The following is a 20981-nucleotide window of genomic DNA, read 5'->3' on the forward strand; positions in this document are numbered from 1 at the left end:
TTCCCTCACTTCCACCCCTTCTGGCATAAAATACTGTACCAAATGTTGCATAAGAATAAAGGATCAATATGTGCATTGTCATTCACATGCAGCAGTACTGAAACATCACTTTCAAATTTGAAGGTGACAGAAATGGAGGTCACTGGGAAAGGACGTTCGAGCATCCGAAGCACACCGAGCGGGAATATGAGGTCTGAACAGGACCTGGAAGGCAGAGGGTTTTTGTGTGGAATCTGAGGGACAACAGCAGGACACGGGACCAAGAGGCAACATGGAAAATGGTGTTGGCTGGGCTGCTGAGAGAAGAGACAGGTTATCATCCATGCTGCTCTTCTGGCAAACATGGGCACGCACCATATACACATACAGGCATGGTCTTTCTCTCACGCTCTTTCTCCCAGAAATCTTCACTAAATGTTACTTGATATTATTCAAATGGATACCCCAAAACATGTAGAAACAACAAAACTACCCAACCATAAAAAGGAAACATGCAGCTTTATCTTACTCCTTTTCAGCCTCCAGGTACAAAGTCCTCATACATCTCTCCATTGCCTTGCTCACGGCTCCTGCTTTCAGCCCTGTGCAAAATGTCACCTAACTAGGAGAAAAACAGGTCTTACATCCAGATTACTTCCAGCCATACGTATTGCAGCAACAGGAAACCACCACATGTATTGCAGCAGGAATCCTGCATCATTGTATCATCTCATTCCTGCTCTGCAAACAATAACCTCACACAAATAAACTCTATTACAAAGCAACCCCACTTAAAAAACTGTTTTCCCTATACTTACTTATCTGCATAATGCATTTAAACACTATAACACACAGCTGCTCACCTTGTAAAAGGGTGCAACAGCTCTTCAAAAGTTAACACAGATGCAGGTGACTGGATGGGGAGGGGCTGACTGGCAATTCACTGACTCAAAAGGCTTACACTTAGGCAGGACAGGGAGCAGCACTTTAGACAGAAGAGGCTGTGCCTGCAACAGGAACCAAGTGTCGTGCTGTTCAGTTTGGAGGAGGACAGAGTTGTTTCTTACCAGTGGGATGTTAGCCCATTCTTTTGATTCAGTAGGATACAAAAAAACCTCTTTCCATACAATGTGCCGTGGCATTCAGAGCTACCTGACAGAAGTACAAGCCAACATTTTAGTAATGCATTGAATTTCCTACTTCAACACACAAAAGCCACAAGAGTGTCACCTTAGAAAATACCTACCCAAATATTTGCTGAGAAATAAAAAGCTGTTCATTTGGATGGAGACAGAAGAAATAGGTATATATCTCAGGGCTCATGGAAATGGGAAAGATGAAATCACGATTGCAGGTTACCAGTAACAGGTTAACTACTAATTCCCTTGGTTTTAATGGCTTGTTGAAGAAATAGTCACTTAATAGTCACTTAAGGAACCATGATTTTAACTCATATTTCTTCTTCTCTGCAAGTTAATTAAATTTGCCTATTTGTCTTTGCCCACAGGGTAACCATTAAAGAAGTTTTTCTATTAGCAATTATCATACTAAAAATAATGCATTCAAGAGAATATTTTAGGACAGCTTTGCAGAGTGAAATATTATTTCTAAATGTATTAAGTGCAATTAATAGCTTCCTTTGATTTAGGTGTCTGCAGAAGTCAGTGTAGTAACCTCATGTTTCGCTTTGGTGTTTTCTTTTTTCCTATTATGCTTTAGGAGGCTGATTCTGAAAGTGAAGCAAATTCTTACCAGTTAGAAATTTTACATTGCCTCTATACCATACTAATTCACGCAGTGCCTTGAAGGTACTCCCTTCAAGCACTAGTGTAGTGTTTTGAAAATTCATTCTGCTGAGGGCTGCTTCCCCTTTCATTTTCATTCTGAGAAATGTAAATCTCCCAATTTTTAGACATCTGGATGCTTTTACTTTCTGATTGCTAATTCTGTTAATCCAGTACTACCAAAGTTCCCTCTCAGTTCACAGTTCCACTTCCTTGTTTTTTCTTTCCTTTCTTCTGTTTTTAATGTCTTGCTTCTTGCAGTTCTGCGAGTTATGCCCTCATAGCACCATAATTCTAGAAGATCTTTCATTAGCTCCTTCCCACCTACAACATCCTAAAAATAATGACAGATAAATGATATTGCCCTATCTGCTCCACAATTTAATTTCAAGATCTTTCTAAGCCTGTTTGTGTAGAGCTCATATGCATGGCTTTCCTTTTCCTAACCCACTCATACTTTCACAGAGAGCTCAGACCTCTCAACTTGTGCTGTGAGAATACCCTTCTCTTTGGATGTCTCTCTTTCCACCTGCATGGCTTCATTGTTTCAAATGGACCCAATTCTAGACCATTCCTAATCTGTAAGCATAACCGCAGTGTTCAGGAGAAAGAGATCACACACCAAAAAAAAAAAAAAAAAAAAAAAAAAAAAAAAAAAAAAAAAGGAAAGAAAAAGGAAATCTCCATTTCCTTCTAGTTCTGGAGGTTAGCACTTATATTTTCTCTTTCATCCCCAAATTGCTTGACACTTTTAAGAAGAATCGAAAGCTCTCCCCCTTCCACTGCCACCAAACATTACTCACTCTAGATACATATGCCTTCATGGGCTCCTCCTTCCCCAACCCAGTTGGTAAACAACAAACCCAGAAAAGGACAAAGATCAATTTTTATCACTTCATGATTCCTCCAAACCTTAAACCTCACAGTTTAAGTTAGACCAGCCATTTGAGAGCTCTAATTTATCAACCTCAGTAGCAGGTCCCAGCTGGAAGTTACCAGAGTACATCGTGCTCTGGCCACGTTCCTCTCAGATTGCCCTCGTCATGACAGTGAGGAGCACAGAGCTGCCTACAAATTTTAATGTTTCCCATGAAGCATCAGGGTCAAAACATCCAGTGCAGAGACACTCTAGTTCCTTATGTTGTTCTGCTGCAGAAATACCACAAAGCTTGGACTTGTTTGTACTTCGCTCATTCTTCACTTTCGAAAAGTCCCAGGTAGATGCAATACAGACAGACATTGTTGTCAGCATCAGAGTTTAAATTAACATCCTGTGCATAATTTTGCACAGTGAATCCCTAAGACAATGAGCTATATACAATTACACAAATCCACACGTATTTAGGAGCTCAACTAAAGGTAGTTTTTGCCCATTCTCAAAACCACTGTGAGGGCACAACATAGAGCTTGGAAACATGACTTCAAGTCAATTTGTAAAGCCTGCAAGACACATGTTATTTCTTCAAAACCACTCACAGCCACAGAAAAGCCATGAGGGCTTTTAGCAAGAGTATGAGATGACCATGCAGAATGCTATTTTACTCAATATAGTTGTGCACAGGCTATCAAGATTGGGGGCCACCCAAAACTAGAAGACAAATATGAAAGTATACAACAAGGATTATTTCTAAAACCCTCATGATTTGGAAGGCTTCCTGTGATTTTCAAATGCCTAACATTGATAGTAGTACTGCCACATACATTCCCTGAAACTTTTTCAACTGCTGCAGGTAAAAGTCAGGCCTTACAACCTCCTTTTTTTCAAGGGGGAATTACACATGACTTGACTTTACCTGGGACAAGAGGACCATGTTTCCTCCAAAAAGAACCTTTCACAGGACTCTCCAGGCAGTTTCACAGAGCTGTTTCCCTTCCCCCTTCTATCACCCTCACACTTAAAACTCATCCTGGGTGCCTATCCCAAATGCAAATTTTCAGAGCAAGAAGTAAGAAATGGGAGAGGAAAAGGGTTCGTGTACAGCAAAATACATTTGCACACTCAGACTGAAAGCTACCAGGAGCATCCTTGCAGAAGTATCAGAAAAGAGATTCTGCATCAGAAAAGAGAGCCATCATTTCTCTCTCCAGCCCCTACCTGTCAGATACAGCACAGAAAGGAAGATAGGTTCTAATGTTAACTCCTTCTGGGGTGAACTATCCTTGTCACACACATTTTGGCAGAGGGGACTGTTTTGTTTCTTGCTTTTTTCACCCAACAGCAGATACCCCAGTTGCAAACATGTTCCGGGCATTTTAAACGTTTGAAAGCTAGATGCAAAATGTTCAGAGTAACTCGGGACTGCTACAGAAAGATGGCAACACAACAGTGCTCTGCTGTTCCAAGAGTAAGAACATGTTACTTTCTGAGTTGCAGTATATACATTAACTCTGAGGTAAGGGGAGCTGAGGAAAACCGTGCTTATGTCACTTCACGTCAACAGGAGGGAAAAAGAAAGGCATGGAAGTAAAGAATTTGTATTCATATGCCCAGTTTTCAGCCCCTGAGACATCTAATACCCCTGGCTACGTGGGACATGACATTAACGTAACAAAACTCTAAAAGTTTTCATTGCTGTTTCTGGGAAGGGAAACCTCACTAGAAGAAAGCTGATGCACAATCAAAGCCTCCCAATTAGTCCCCCACTGCTTGTCTCCCCAGGAACCTGCTTTCTGCTAGGACTGGAGAGCCACGCTTTTAGGGCAGCTCTCAAAGGCTCCCTGTACCTCGCAGCTAGTTTAATCGCTGAACAGCTCCTACACAGCAGAGCAGAAACCTCCACTCCAGCAGCAGCTCTTCTCCCAGGACAATATCATCCTGGTGGGAGGTAACAGGTGTTGCGCACCCACCGAAAAGCAGCACAATTCCCTACTTGTGCAGAAAGCCAACACAGAGCCCGTGATGACTTCTAATGGCTTTCTTTACATCCTACCAGCTTATTTTTAGTAGCATGCTCATTTGATCTAGCAGATTTTAATATCATTGCTCACTTCACATCCAAGCCTGCAGGGTGCTAAAGTTCCCAATTCTGACAGCACCTGGACTTGTGCAACTTTACTGTAACTGGGCTACTTATGCTATACAACAAAATTGCAAAGTATTTTATGAAGGCATACTCATTCAATATATTAATTACACATTCAATTTGAAACATTCTCCAAGTTCAGTACAGCATAAACCTCCAGAATTCTCATTGCAGACTCATTCACTGCAGGAGCTTTCATGTCTATTTCCTCACTGACTGTATTTTGCTGTGCTGTCTTTTTACAGAGCACATAAACAAGACACATCCTTCTGGTCGTAACAGATTGCTTGCTCCCGGCCAGAAAGCCTCCTGAGAACACAGAGTTGTAACCTACCATTAATATATTAAGTACAGAATATTTCAGACACCTTGACACAGAAGTCACAAACAGAGATAGAAACCTACGTGACAGCCTGATGGAGAATTAATGCGACTTGTTCCATATCCACCTCTAACACAAAGCGAAGCAAAAAACTTGAATCTCCTGCTGGAAGCTTGTGCCTGGGGCACTGCTACAGTAACCCTTTGTAATATTAGCAGAAATACAATTTTTACTGATATTTCTTGGGAAGTGATAATTTTACTAAAATATAGATGGCTATATTGGGTCAAACTAACTGACAAAAATAACCATTCTTGGCTGATACCTTATTGCCAAAAGAAATGTAGTGTAGAAGAGATTTAATCTGAACTCACCATGAAATCAGAACATATGTAGTCCTCTCAAGTCTCACAAACTTGGTAAGATGAAGTCTATTCATTATTTGATGAGAGAAAGACTAAGTACTGCAGACAGCTTCTATGGCGGCACCCATATATTTTGAGTTAGTGCTTAACAAATCCTTCTTCCCAGTTGTTTGGGAACACTGAATTGCTTGAGGAGAAGAAACAGTGAGAAGAGTTTTGGTATGTGGCAAAGCAAAGATGCACTTCAACATTTCTATCACTCTTATCAAAAGGGGAGCAGTAGAAAAGTCTTTGTCTGTTTGCACTAGAAACAGTTTCTTGCTACCTAAAATTTACCTTGCTTTCTTTTGGACAATTCATCTACATGCCATCACTTATATGCCATTACATGCCAATATTATGCTGCTGCATTACTGCACAATAGCTGAGATATACTGGTTCATATGAAGAGAATGAAGAGTTTGTAAAGCACTTCCTTAACCTTCAGCAAAAGAGGAGATATCAGGAGGTGGAACTGGTAATCACTGTAACTGCTCAACACCACTTCTTAAAAAGACTGCTGTCTTCAGTTGCTCAGCTTTTCCCAATGTGTGTGCCCCAAAATTTTTCATGCTGAGTGTTTGTCTCAGGCTGACTGAAAAAAAAAAAATCATTAATTTCAGCTAAAACAGTTCAGCTACTGCCCAGAATAAAGGCTAAAGGAAAAATATGTTTTGCATAAATTAAAGAAAAAGAAATCTGGCAATCCGTCCTTTCTCTCCTAAATCTTTAAAAGTCACAGTTAACACAGATTCAGCAGAGATTTGCTAACAACTAAAATCTCCAAAGATGCCAAACAATTACTTTGAGCACTCTGGGTTTCCAGAGCCGACCAAACTGCAAACGCACTGGACAGGGCCAGGGGAACCTGCATTTCTAGGACAAGCCTACGGAAGGAAGAGCGAAACATCAAATTCAAAAGCAAGGAGAAAATGGCCAGACCAAAGGAGTAGGGGAAGGAGTAAGAGATTTGAAGAGTGATATTGGCAAAGTTGGGTTAAAAACATGAAGGTGGCCGAAGACCATGACGGAGGTCTGGGGCTAGCAATAAGGTCAGGAATTACGTGGCTGGGAGAAAGCACTGCAATAAAGAGCTGGGGAACAGACAGGTATTGGCTGGGCAAAGGCACTGGCAAGGAGCATAGAGGGAGCTGAGAGAGGCAACCTAAGGTTGGGTAAGGAGCCTGGGAGCCTGCTGAGGGAATGGGAGAGACACTAGACATGGCGTTAAAGGGAGAACCAGACTTGCTGGGCCGAGAGAATAAAGTATCAACTAACTTTGGGTGTCCAAATTTTGAAGTACACAGCACTTTACATAATACACACACAAATAGCTGTGAGGGCTTAGCACTTTGTAAAACTGAAAATAAAAAAAGATCTTAAATCAGGCACCCCAGAACCGAGAAACACTGTACTGACCAATGGCAAAAGGACAGTTTTGAAAGACCTGCCCTGGACCACATGGGAACTGTGGCAGGTGGTAGGGGTACATCCCAGACCTCTGAAAGGATGCAGCTCTCTATCACAAGACAATCTTCTCCTCTCCCTTCAATCACCTGTCTTGCTCACTGAACATCTTTCAATTTCTGCGACAAATAAAGCTGTTGAACTCAACAATGTACTTTACAGCAGAACTTCAGCCCACCCCCAGATTAGGCCATTCTTGTGCACTAAACACAACAAAGAAAAGCAGAGCATCTAACTAACAGCATAACTGAAGCCCACAACGTCAAACTGTGATCAGATGGATTGTTCTTTTAATTACAGACATTTTGCAAGCAGCATAGGTTGTCTAGGGTTTAAAATGTTGTCTCCACATCTCTACTGTCTTGTTTGTGTGATGCAGCATCGCCTTCCGTTCAGCATGGAACCAACACTGCTGAACATGTTCACCTGATCTCAGAAATTATGATAGACAGTCTACCCGCACTTTGGGATCAAAAGCAAAACTCTCTCCTTATGAACACCAGGAAATCTCCAGGACCATATTCAGTGTTTTTAGAAATACATGATAGGAGAGCAGAACAAATTTGCAAGTCCATAAGGAGCTGTGTCACACGACACTAACTCCTGGTTTCCAGCTGCAATGTTGACTATTAAACATGGCTAGACAAACATGAGTTTTCTATTGATATGACTGTTTATTATATTAATTGTTGCTATATCTGCCCATATGACACTGTACAACTGTGAACGTAAAGTGACCCACACAAACTGAAAGAGATAAAACATCCATGATAAAATTCTCTTGTGCAGATGACATCCATACTCAAAGAGCACCTGAGAGATCCTCTAGAGACTTCTGGCCTTGGACAGGAAGACCCATCCCATATTTTATATTTTATACATAGCATTTTCCACGGGAATATACAGAAGCCTTTTTCTTTTTTTTTTTTTTTTTTTAAACAAATGCTGTAGTGTTAAATAAATCATGATATTCTGAGAACTGCTAGCAGAACTAACTGCATTAATACTTATCACTCAGTGGTAAAAATATAACAGAAAAATGGCACATTGAGCTTGGCAAGCAGCTCTGGTGATTTAACATATTATCACCCTGTTGCTAACGTTTAGTGCCTCCCAAGCAAAGTCAATGGACCAGATCACGTGAACACTCTTCAGAAATGTCAAACCACCAGTTTAAATTAAGCCGCTGAACTTTGCGCTGAAGTTGCTGAAGTGCAGGCAAACGTTTCGTTCCACCTGCTCTGCTGTGGGAGGCAGTAATTTCCAGCTTAGCGAATATAGAAAGTAGCTATGGGATCAAAAGAACTGTCAGTGTCAAGACAAGATGCATGGGCAGCAAGATGCACAGAGAAATTCAGGAAGGTAAGGAAAAAAAAATCTTCAGAGTTCTGTCATTAAGTACTTTATTTTGAGCATCACTGAAAAAAAATCACTATTTCAGGGCTTTTGTTTTGAAAGAATACTATGAAAAATTGGAGGCTTAGCAAACTAAGATTTTTCCTTCAATACAGGTCGTCACTGAGAAAATGTAAAGAAAGAGCCAGAAAAAGAAAAGGGAGGGCTCCAAGGCAGGCAAGTATTTTTGAGACATCTAATACAAAGCTATTTTTTGATTCTGAAGTCTTGTTATATATCTCTCATCAAAGACTGGACAGGTCTCAAGAAAACTCTTCTAAAGCCTGAATCCAAACTTCAGACTGCCAAGGGTTAATGCTTGAAATAAATACAAATGTGAATTACAGAAAGACCTAAAAGCCAACCCTAGCAGGAAGCAAGCATTGTACTTTCCCCATCGCAAAAGATTTAACAACAAAGAAAGAGTGGAAGAACAAATTCTCAGCAAACCTGCTATCTTCTGTACCTCCACCGCTGCCATAATCTCTACATTCTACCCTAGAGACTTGTCCTACTCATCGCAAAGAGAAATCCCAGGCACCACATTCTTTCTAAGCACACTTTATTTTGCTTATACATGCCCCTGTAGCTAGAAAAAAGTTACAGGAAACTCACTGACAGGGTAGGGTGCAAACAGGCAAAACAACTATTCAAGCATAAAGTTAGTATGGACTTCTTTGCCCTGTAGAAAAGGCAGAGCCATTTGTGAGTGCGCAGAAAGCACCGTTCTTACTTGCAGAATTCTGTGAGAGTTTACTGCACTGCAGGTCGGGTAGCTAGCTACAAACTGCCCCATGTAACTGAGATGTGCTGTTTCCAAAGATTTGCAATGTCTTTGCATATGCACTTCCCATAATTAGTCATATCAACATGAACTGGTAGAAAGAATAATTATTCTTATAAATGTTTACATAGGTTACAAAACAATACAAAATGTATTATTTTCTTCAGCAAAGAAGAAAAAAAAGCTGCGTTTGTGAGAGCAAATGATGCTCCCCAGCTGTTCTAAGGCATCTCATCTAGCAGCGTGAGTTTGCAACGTACAAACCCTGTACCAGGCCTCTGTCCCCACATTCGCGTTCACAGTGGCACAGCCCCACTTACTTCCCATATTCAAGATCCATCTGCCAGAGAAGACCAGTGCTGAAGTCTGGTCCCTGCTTTGTGCTCTCTCCAAGGTCAGCCCTGCTGGCCAGAGTTGGAGAGCCCAGCTACAGGTGCAGAACTCCTTCTCTGCTGGCAACAACTACAACTTCAAAGCGCTCCACTGAGAAACACTCCACAACACAGGCCAGGAAAATACTGGACATATTTTTCTGTCACATTCTCTCCTCCTTCCTGTATGGACCATCTACTCTCATATCCTTTTCTCTCTTCTTCCTTCACTTTCCCCCTCTATATTTAGATCCCCGCTTTCCCATGCTACTCCCTTTCACCCTGCTCAGTTGTCTCCTCCACAAAATGTTTGCAATAAACTGGAAGAACAGGGCAACATTTAGGGAACATCACCTCTCACACAACACGCCTCTCTGTTAGCATGACAGAGCAGTAAGGCATGAACAAGATGCAGGCCTTCATGAGAAATACAGGAAAGTCACAGGGGACATATCCTCACGAGTGGACTAGGCATACAGGTGAACAAGTCAGGAGTTATCAATGTCTTCTTTAATACATGCTGCTGATTTCATGCAAGTTCTTAACAGTATCTCACTGCTGTATGAAATGAGTACTTCTAGTGAACACAGACACGTATTCACAAGCCTCAGCTGCAGAGAAATCCTTTGCAATGAATTCACAAGCCACACAAAAAATTTTAAAAGGAAATCTCCCTCTCCTAAAATCAAGGTCTCAACTTGCCTAAAGATTAGGAGGAAAACTACATTACGCCTATGTGTCATCAACATTGTTTTAACTAAGTTGGGATGTACTTGGTACTCTAACGTTCCTACTTGTTATTCATTGCGTATTTGGTAAAAACATCATAAATTCAAGAAATTCACACTTCGTGCAAGTATAAACGACCGGGGACATCATCTTCCCAACATACTTTTACTCTACTGTAGCTTCAAATGTTCTTTTGAAGAAGTGCTAACATATCTCTGCAGAACTGGCACCACCCTTTGCTCTGTGAGAGACGGTAAAGTGGCTGGTGCAATGGAAGTGAACAGAAGCACAGTGTGCATCTGTGCTGGCTGACGCAAGGTAATTAGCCCTAGCTTCTGAAATAAGGAAAGCGCCCTGATAACCGCCAGGTAAATACGTGGGGAGTTTACCTTCTGTTATCTCATGCACGCAATGCCAGACAAACTACAAAAGCCAGCTATGATTCTACCACTCCCCTGTGCAGCCCAGGCACACACTCTCAGTGACCTCTTTTATTTACAGATGCCTTTTATTTTCCTTACTTCACATGGACCATGCTTCATTCTCAACCTGCTTCGCTCCCAGTTGTTCTTTGTTTTTGCCTCCCAGGACAGCTTGCTGCCAATCTGTGACCACGGTTTCCTTACAGTAAGTAAACTGCTACAAAGAGAAGAACACTGGAAGTAAAGGAGAGAGAGCAGTGACAGCAGGAAATGGCTGTGAAGCAGAAAAGGTTAAGACAAAAAAAATTCAGATGAAAAATTTTGCCTTGTATCTGAAGACCAAAAGGAATCTACATTAAAGAGTAGTCTACAGTAAAGAGCTAATCATATTAGGCAAAACAGCAATACATCTGATTTAAACACATTTCAGGTTATGCCTATCTGCTTTACTGATGTGGATGAGGTAGATATACCCCAAATCTTCCTTCTTCGAAGGCCAGCAACATTTTCTAACAGTATTTCTGCAAAGGATGTTCATTTAAGAGTTAAGTAGATAATCCTACAACAGGGAAGAAGTTCAGCTTGTCAAAAAAGAAACAGGAAGGGAAGTGAGAGGCAGAAGCAAAGAGCACATGAGATAGAGCTCTGAACCAAGTTTTCTACCACATTATTCAATCTCCTCTCTCTCTTCAAGGACTACAGGTAGAAGCAACATCCAAGCAAGAAATGAAGAAGCCTTTCCACTGAAGGAATCTACAAAGGGGTCCAAAAAGTATGCTTAAATTTTAAAAGTGCATCTTATGTAATACTAATTAGATCATTTAAATTTGCTGTAACAAAAGCACATCACTAGAAGTCTGAATTCACCCTAGCAAGGAAACAAACTGAAAAGGGACCCTTAACCTTTCTAATTCCTTCCCAGTTCCAGTATAAGAATATGAAGATTAAGGAGCCCAGAATGCATAACAACTGGAGCACCCTTTTTTTCTAGCATTTATTTCATTCCACAGGTAAACTCTTTCCATTTAATGCAATATCTGTACAACCAGACCAGACTTGACCAGGTTTAAGAGATGGGTGAGGCTGTCAAACCTTCGATATATCTGAGGCCTTCAGACCAAAAATTCTACTATCCTGGTTGGTACTTACTCTATTGAAAGCTCAAGGAATGTTTAAAACAAGCAGAGAGAGAGAGCTGATGCCTTCTGTCTCAGCTGACAGCAAGCGGGACAAAAGTAGAGAAGTTTTTCAAGTGGCTTCATTACTGTCTTCAGTAACAGAGCCAAATTCCCTCTGAAGATCATGTGGCTCCTTGCCACATTTTGGTGGGTTTCTTTTTTCCTTCATGTGTCCCTATATCCTAGCATCCACTATAGATTAAGTTAGAATTAGCTCATTACAAATAACTTAAGTCACAGGCAAAGCTCTAATGTGTTGAGAAAAATGCATACAGCCTCGATATGGATACTTGAAAGCAAAGCACTGAAATGATAATTTGCTAACAACTTGGTACTGCCAATATGGAATGCTGAATCAAAGAGGTCATGTCCACCTTAAAGCTTAGAAAGTGCCGGACACTTAAATTTAAGAATACTGGATTTCAAGTTCTTGCAAAAGGTTTATTATGTTTCTCCACCACTATCTGCTCCCTCCTAACATCAGTACTGTCAGAGAGAGTCCAGAAAGAACCAGGAAGACACGGCATTCCCTCTGAGGACCCTTTGAGTTCCTAGGAGCAAGGCAGACCATTGAATTAAAATTTCACAACCACAGAAAACCTTCATAATGAGTTTTTAAAACATGAGCTTTTGAAACAAGCATTAGCATACAGTGGTTTCTCAAGGGGAAACAGATAATCTGGTTTCCAAGACAACAGGGTTTTGCACACTCATCTCACTTTTATTAGAGTTTGAGGGCATGCAAACATACAAGAGCCTCTGCTTCTGTCACTTAAAAAACAAAACTGTGAAATCTTACTGGCTACCTTTACTGCTAATATAGAAAAGCTCAACACTACAGACTTCTGCAGACAGAATTATATTGGCCTGCAGAGACGGAGAACTACAGTCAACATGTAAGTACTTGACTGCACAGGCACAAGCCCCCCTATCGTATACGCAGTTATGCTGCATATGCAGTTTATGCTGAGCTTTGACTAGCGTAAATTGATTTTGCTCACTCTGTGGGGGGAGGGGGGGGAATGTATACTATTAGGACAAAGCTACAACTTCATTGCTACACTGTTCCGTGAAAGTCATGTGAAGTGGGTGAGGGTGCATCAGTACTGCATATGCAGTAAAACACTCCTACTATATTCCAGAACCATATTCTAACATAATAAATGGGCAAAAATCTAAAATATGCACCAAACTAAACACAGAATCTTCTTCCTTTTAAGGCTTCTCTACATGGGAAAGGAATCATAAAAGCTGTCAGGAATAATGTAATAGAGGTTAAATGTTCTTAAATGTCTTATCAGTTTCCATGCAAACTCTGCACACTAAGTTTTGCTCTTCAATTCCTGTTTCCTGAGTGACAGTAACACTGCAGAAAAAAACGAAACCCACAGAGGACCACGGGTGCACCGCATAAAATCAGATAACAATTATGAGTGAAGACTCTGATCTTCACTTTTTCAAACTCCTCCCAGTAACATCGGACAATCCCACCTCAGGAAAGTGCATCCTGCAAACGGAAGCATTTCCGTATGCGGCTGGTCTGGCGTGCAAATGCACGCGGGTGTGAACGCCACAGTGCTACCTACCACCCTGACCACAGTGCTTCATCCTGGGGTCACAGCGCTACTGCGACTACAAGCAAGTCGCGCTGCAAATCTCCCAGGGCCAGGGGCCTGCTGGTCTGCTGCTCTACAGAGCGACAGCATCACACAAACCAGCAAATACAGGTGTCTAGGCTAACGCTGAAAAGCACAGGTCCTGTAACGCAAGCATCTGGAAACAGGAATGCAAAGAAACATGCAACCAGCCATTATCCTTTTTTGCTGTTGTTTTTTCCAACACAGCTGTTCGTATGCACTTATTTACACACAACAGCTTGGCGTGTCTCACGTAAGGCCGCGCAGATGCTCGAGATAAACCCCAGCAGAGGCTAAATGCGTACTGCCAACCCGAGTGGTGCGTGCTGGGGATGACAAGAACCGCGACGGCCCCCGCCGCGGCATAGGAAGTCGACGCCGGGTGCCGCGACCCCAAAATGGGGGGCTGCCCCAACCCCCCCGCGGGTGCGGATGCGGGGAGGGCGGCGGGCGCGCGCCCCGCGCAGAGGAGGAGGCGCGGATGCGGCGCTCCCCGCCGTCCCCTCCCGGCCCAACGGTCGCCCCAACGGCCAACCGCCCCCCGCGCGCCGCACCGCCCCCTCCCGCCCCCCCCCACCCGCGCGCCGCGCCGCAGCACGGAGCTGTCCGCGGCGCCCCGGCCGCAACCGCTCCCCGCCGGCCGCCCCTCGCCCCAGAGGCGCACCTTGCGGTGCCGTCCCGCCCCCCGCGCCCCCTCCTCAGGGCCGGCGGCGGGGCAGCGCCGCCGGAGGAGGAGGAGGAGGGAAGAGGCAGGGCGGCGGCGGCGCGCCGGGCAGACGCCCCTTACCTCCGCAGCCCCGGCTCGCCGCGCCGCGCCGCGCCCCGCGGCAGCCGCCGGCCCCGGCCCCGGCGCCGCCCCCTCAGCGGCCGCCCGCTGGTGACGGCACCGGCCAGGCGGCCCCGCCCCGCTCCGCTCCCCCCCTCCCGCCGTTGGGCCCGGCCCCTGCGCGCCCCGCCGCCCCCCGGCCCGGCGCGGGGGAGGCGGCAGGGCCGGGGCCGCTGCGCCCCGCGGGGGAGCGGGCGCTGCCCCCCGCCGGGAGCCGAGGAGGAGCCCGCTCGCGGGGGGGCCTTGCCGGGGCCGCGCTGCTTCAGCGCCCCGAGCGCGTGCTGCCCCCCCCGGTGAGCTTGGCAGCTGCAGGAGCCAGCAGCGAGCAAGCAGGGGTAATCCTCGTACTACCACCTGCATCCAGGAACTGGGGGGGGTTCACGAAATAAAACATCGCAGCATTGACGGTTTCAACACCCGACCCTCCCAAATCGGAGGTCATCCAGACTGCTGGGGGAAAAGGGGGCTGTTTTGTTGTTTTTAACACCGGCATACTTCCTTTTCTCTTACCTAATGTCCCTGCTCGAACCACCTATCAAGCAACACCAACCAGCTAGAGGTGCTGAAACCGCTACCACTCGGGGCCTTGGCTCCATTTATTAATGGCACAGCTATCAAAGCCACCGTAGGCCACCACAGGATTTAACCTGTTCTCGCAGGGCTAAATATAATTGGAAAGAACGTACGGGATCACAAATCACCTCTGTCTCTTTCCATTGCTTTTATACCATGCACAAATGCAAAGGGGACCAGGTGCCGCTCACAGGGCATCTTTGGGGGAGCGCCCGGGAGGCACACTACGGGCTCCTGCCTGCAGGAACCATGCTCAAGTGGGGAATTAGTGAGACGCATTTGACTGGATACCTCCAGCCAACTAGGCACGATCCACAGAGGATTGCTGCCAACTACAAGTTGAGTCAGTCCCAACACAACTCTAATGTAAGGATTTAATTTGCCTGTTGCCATTCGTTGGTGCAGGAAGCTGTCAACTCAAGCCCTTAATATAATCTGAATTTGGATGGAGAAGCGAGGAGATGTAACCTGAGTTTTTAATTCCTTTTTTTTTTTCCACCTCAGTCAATGGTGAAACTCCATTTTTAGCTGGAAGACAAGATTAATCCACAAACATCTCTGTTTTAAAGTCAGAGAAAGAACTTACAGAGGAAAGCTTATTTTCAATGCCTCGTCAAATACGTGTGTTTTCTAACATATATCTTTGGTCATAGTTTAGAACCAGGCTAGTGAACAACACCGTGTTTTTAAATGCAATTTTAAACAAAAGGGAGATAAAAAATGGAATTCTCTGCTTACCATAAAGCCTTAAAGCCATCCTCTCATAAAAATATTTGCATAATCTGCACACCATCAGCAAGAAGAACTCACTCTCTAGCCTGTTCTGGCAAGGTATGCAGTGTCACTAGCATCCTTAAATTTTAATAGTTTGACTGGTAGAAAGCACAAAACATTTCAGCTTATCAGCAGCCAATGACAATATTCATCATCATCAACCAAAAGATGACCTTCTAAAAACAGCAGGCTTGAGCAACTCCCAGCCAAGAGTCCTAGAAGAATGGTGTTTATGACCCATGTTCACTTATAATCAGTAAGCTGAAATATCGCTAAATGCCAAGAGACTGGAAAGGTACTCATGTTGCACCACTGTTGGAGGAGGACACACGGGATGACTTGCTTATCCAAGGCAAAATAGAAAAGCTGATACGGTAGGAACATAGGTTTTTGAGTAACTTTCATTTTTTTGTAAGATTACAGATTTGTTTGATTAAGAATACCGAACTAACAAACCTCAAAAGCTACCTGTCAGAGGGGAGTTTTGTTTGAGCTGAGGTACTTCCACAGAGCTGCCTTGGGACTGTTACTCAGCTTGGCTTGAGCTTATTCAACATTTTCCTCAAAGATCTGCAAGCATGTAAAAGCTCACTGCTGACTATGTTTCTAGACAAAACAAAAGCTGTCAGTATGATGAACTAAAATGACTGGGCTGTCATGTAAGAGATCTGAGAACACCTGATAAAGTGTACTGTTCACAAGATTTTTTTTTTTTTTTAATAACTATATCTCAGGTTATACATCCAAGAAAAGAATACGTACAAAACCATACTTCGAATACTGGGAAAACAATAGACTGAAAAACTGACTCTGAACAGGGCATCAGGGTCATAACAGACAATCAATAAGGTATACAGAAAGAAGAGGCAGGGGATCTCCCCCATATAAACATCATAGGTAAGCCCCATAGCAGAGTACTCCTTAAAAGGACATTGAGGAGTTGGGAGGGGACTAACAAAAATAAGGACAGCACAAGATTTTAGGAAGTCAATCGAAAAGAATATTGAGAGACTTTTTTTTTTTTTTTTTTTTTTTTTTAGTTTTAAATGCATTCCCAGCAAGAAAACACAACGTTCTGTTGACCTCTTTTGCAGAAACAATCTCCATTTATAAGTGGAAGCTGAAGCCAAATAAATTCTAATCACAAGTAAGGCATACATTTTTCACAGAGGGATTACTAACTTTTGAAATATGTTATCAAAATTAGGTGTAGGTTATATCTTATGTCATTTTCAAGAGAATGCTTTTCTCTAGCATAAAAAGGTAAGGATCTACACCAGAGGTTAGACTAGAGGAAGGGTGTTAAACTCTCTTACCTTAACTCCTAATACAAAGCAAGAAGACAGGGCCACTCCACTGGATGTCCAGCCCAGTCTCAGCTGATAAAGGGCTTTATGTAATCGCTGTACTTATAATGAGCAACACAATATTTTAGACAACTGATGATCAGTCCCCTCTGAATACTTTCTCTTTACCCTCATCTTCCTCAGCTTGCCAGTGACTAGATGACCTGTAACTGATTTTCTCAACCCAGATTTCCAAAAGCCATTCTGCTATAGCCTTTAAAGAGGTAAGGCTAATATAGAATCAAAAACCTCAGAGACAAGAGGTATCTAAGAAATATTAGACCTCTTTCACCTGCATATCAGAAAGGCTTCTGACCCTCCCTGGGAAAGAGAAAAAAAAAAAAAAAACAAAAAACAAAAAAAACACACACACAACAACACCCACCCCACCCCACCCCAAAAAAAAACAGCCCTCACACATCCTCCTCAAAATGCCTGCATAGATTCACAGAAAAATTATCTATTCCTCATCCTTCATAACAATGAAGGACAAAAGAATACAATTTTACAATGGTACAGCTTATTATCAGAATTTATGAATTATAAACTAATTTCTAAAGCCATCATTAAAGATCAGGTTTATATTTAACTCCTCACCCCCAATTTTGTTACTTATTTACTGTTTTCTCCTTAACTCCTTCTAAACTAAGAGAAAGTAGCCATATTGCAAAAATCATTTTAGATACCCTGTTGCACTAAGTCATGCAGATTCACTTATATCATTTCCCGTTACTAAAAATCTTTAAGAAATCATATCCTTTCTTGTCACTGCAGCCCATTATTACCTATATGCAAAGAAAGAACACAGTACGTGTAAGCTTTTATCAGAAAAATCTCAGCTTAATGTAAAAAATAATTTCAGTGCTTACTTTAATACATTAATGTTTGAAATACATCACCTGTTCCCGACATCATTAAACAGTTATTAAAAAGCTCATCTTTTTGTTTCTTCTCCCTTCAGTGTTTAAGAATGTTATTAATCCACCTACTGTAATCGTGAAAATGAAGCACAGTGCATCTCAGGAGGATGCTCTCCACGTTTACAGTATTTTTCTCCCTATAGATAGTCAACCAAGTCATCGTGGAGTGGGCTGCTTACAGATAAAATTGCTTGATACATTTCCGAGGATGCCTGCAGCAAACCTATGCCAGAGACAGATAAAGCAGAAATTGGCATACACATTCGGAAAAAAAGGAAAAGGAGAAAGGAACATATGGTTTCTGGTTACTAATCTGCCAATTGCAGATTATGATGGAAATTAAACTGTCATGCTATTAAGCTGTACACAATGAATACTTTATTCATTCATATATATATTTAGAAAAGTATATTTATTCTAAATGGCGACACGTGAACTGCTAAGGCAGCACTAGTACTTACGTAAATTCATCACATCAGCAAAACATCTGCAGTTCTGTATTTCCAAGTTTTCCAAGAAAAAGTTTAAACAACAGATACTGCTTATCGCCTATGTTCTGCAGCTGCGTTTTTAGGACTGGATGATTTCACCAAGTGCTTGTCTTATGAAAAGGAGATAGCGGTCTAGTTTGTTCTGGATTTGCACAATAAAAAAGTTATTTAAAGGAAAAGTATGTATTTTTTAAAAAGTACCCTTTAGAAACTTAAGACTACCATCATCCAACCCGCTACTCTCCAGAAACTTAAAGAAAGAACAGACAACCAATTTCTTATGCTCATCAGGTAAATAACAAAGCTGTTTGTAACAGAAATACATGCATTCTGGAAGCAGAGAAGCTTTCAAAAGCAATAAAAAATGCTTTGTCCTTCCTTTTAATAGTTGTGGCTTAAAAAAATGCAATAGCTAACGCATACTTGTTAAACTCTAACCCCTTTCTCTCGCTTTTCAATACATACACATAGGCCATCATTAAACAAATTCTGCTTAAACAAGGTGCTTGTCATGTCATACAAGCTTTAGAGAATATCGCTCATGTCCTGAAGAATTTTCAAACCAGAGAATGTGACTCTGGCCTATTTTTTACTATGATAAACACTTAGATATTGCAAAACTACTCACGTGTTTACAGCTATGTAAATACAAATGTGTTTGCAGGACCGGACCACGAAGAGTACATGCTAATTAGTAAAATTAGATGTAGTAATAACATAGACATATACTTAACACTGACTGAGCCACAGTTTGTGATGTGATAGTCAGAAGCATTCAGCATCTTTTTACTCTGCCACCATGTAAAACAAGGGGGATATTAATGCAACAATGAAAGCTTTTTGCAAACTGCATGCTGTACTTATTTGATAGCAATGATTAACACTGCATATGGAAGTGATTCTAAAACCAAGCAAGAGTCTTTTGGCACCATTTCAACCTTTTATCCTCGACACTCAAATTTCACAGGTTCCAACATATTAAGTTTTTAATCTTGCAAGATCCAACATAGATTAAAAAAAACTATATATTTTAATAAAAGCTTGTTGTAGAGCACAATTCAGAGGATTTAAAAATATCAAAATATTCAAGGGAAAACATTTTGTGCATTAGGAAGAAAAGCTGGAGGCACAGGCAGAAATTTATAGTACTTAGTGCATTCAGTTAATAAAACAGGTTAAGTGTTTTTTAAAAGTCACACAGGAAACATTAAGAGCTCTCAGGCAGGACAGTGCTCAAAGTCCCACGGCAATTATATAATTAGTCATTTTTAGACAGAATATTGTTATACAACGTTGGAATGGAACAACTCTGGTCTCTTGAGCAATTCAGTATTTAGATAAATATAAAATATATTTTTATACTGTCCTAGATATTCTGGGACCAAAATAGTTCACTAGACTAGGAAATATTGCCATTAAGAGGTTCTATGAGATTAAATAACAAAAGTCATTTGGTCGATTAGTTATGAAATTCTGAAGCGCCTAATAACAAACACTTCATTTGATTTTAACACTTGATCTCCACTGGATCAAGCCGATGGAATAAAAATAACTTTTGGAAATGAACAGGCTAACAGACAACTAAAGGAGCTTCTGTGGCACCATTGGTGAAGCTCTGTGATTAGGACTGAGAGAAAGGAAGTGATCATCTGCTTATCAAACCTATAGGCCCCTGCTGTAAGCTACCACAGCAGAAGGCTCTCTGTCTTCCAAACCACATACCGTTCCCACGGCTCTCTGTAAGTGACATCTAATTATCTTCAAAGTAGCTACAGATTTAATTTTTCTCTCATCTTCCCCTCACCCCCAACCAAAGAGAAAGCGTGTGAGTAATACTTTGAAATACAGGGCTAGGTTAAGACTTGCAGACATCACATCAATTTATCAGTTACCTTATTATTTGTTTTTATATAGCTAACTAGATCATGGAAAACTTAGTATGTTGACAGCACTTGGACAAAAACTAGTTTCTGCATGATCAACAGAACATTAAAAATGTGCAATCAGTGTTGATCTATCATTGCAAAAAAGTTATGAAAATTCCAAAGCCCATCTTTGAGTTTAAAACAAATGTATTAATTATACACACGAGAAGGAATATAATCACACCTGGGCTTATCACAGAACAACTGCTTAAGAGAGACAGAATCACACAAGCAACTTGCACACTCATTCACTGAAGTCGCTGGTTTCACAAACACTCCAAGTGTTGTATGCATCTGCTTAGACTAAGTGTAAACAAGCTACTTTGATACAGATTTTAGCAAAAAAAAAAAAAAAAAAAAGAAAAAAAAAAGAAAAAAAAAAAAGAAAACCCCCCAAAGTTGCTATGAATCTCTCCCCTCTCATTATTTCCTAAACTTGTTTCTGATCAGCTTGTCTGAAATTATTTGAGTTTTCATATATAGGAGTTACATTACCATTTATTTTTAAAGAGTTCAAAAGGCACAGAACAAGGCAGGGACGCTCAGGAAGGAAAAAGGAGTGTTCTTCAAAAGCAAGTTCTTAAATAAAATCCATAAGTTTTGGCTACAGATAAACTTTACATTGTATTTA

The 20981-nt window shown here is 41.8% G+C and overlaps 1 protein-coding gene across 22 annotated transcripts in view; it reads right to left on the minus strand.

The window, feature by feature from the left end:
- The window catches only part of INPP4A (inositol polyphosphate-4-phosphatase type I A), a 132472-nt gene extending 118095 nt beyond the window's left edge, over positions 1 to 14377 (minus strand). For 19 of the 22 annotated variants that reach the window (XM_064502213.1, XM_064502205.1, XM_064502167.1 and 16 more), the window contains exon 1: positions 14283 to 14377. The gene's annotated coding sequence lies outside the window, so the exon portion shown is untranslated. The other 3 variants (XM_064502128.1, XM_064502079.1, XM_064502088.1) reach the window with 3 other exon arrangements.
- Positions 14378 to 20981: the final 6604 nt, after the last annotated feature.

Source organism: Dromaius novaehollandiae, chromosome 1 (assembly GCF_036370855.1).
Source record: "Dromaius novaehollandiae isolate bDroNov1 chromosome 1, bDroNov1.hap1, whole genome shotgun sequence".
Lineage (NCBI taxonomy): Eukaryota > Metazoa > Chordata > Aves > Casuariiformes > Dromaiidae > Dromaius > Dromaius novaehollandiae.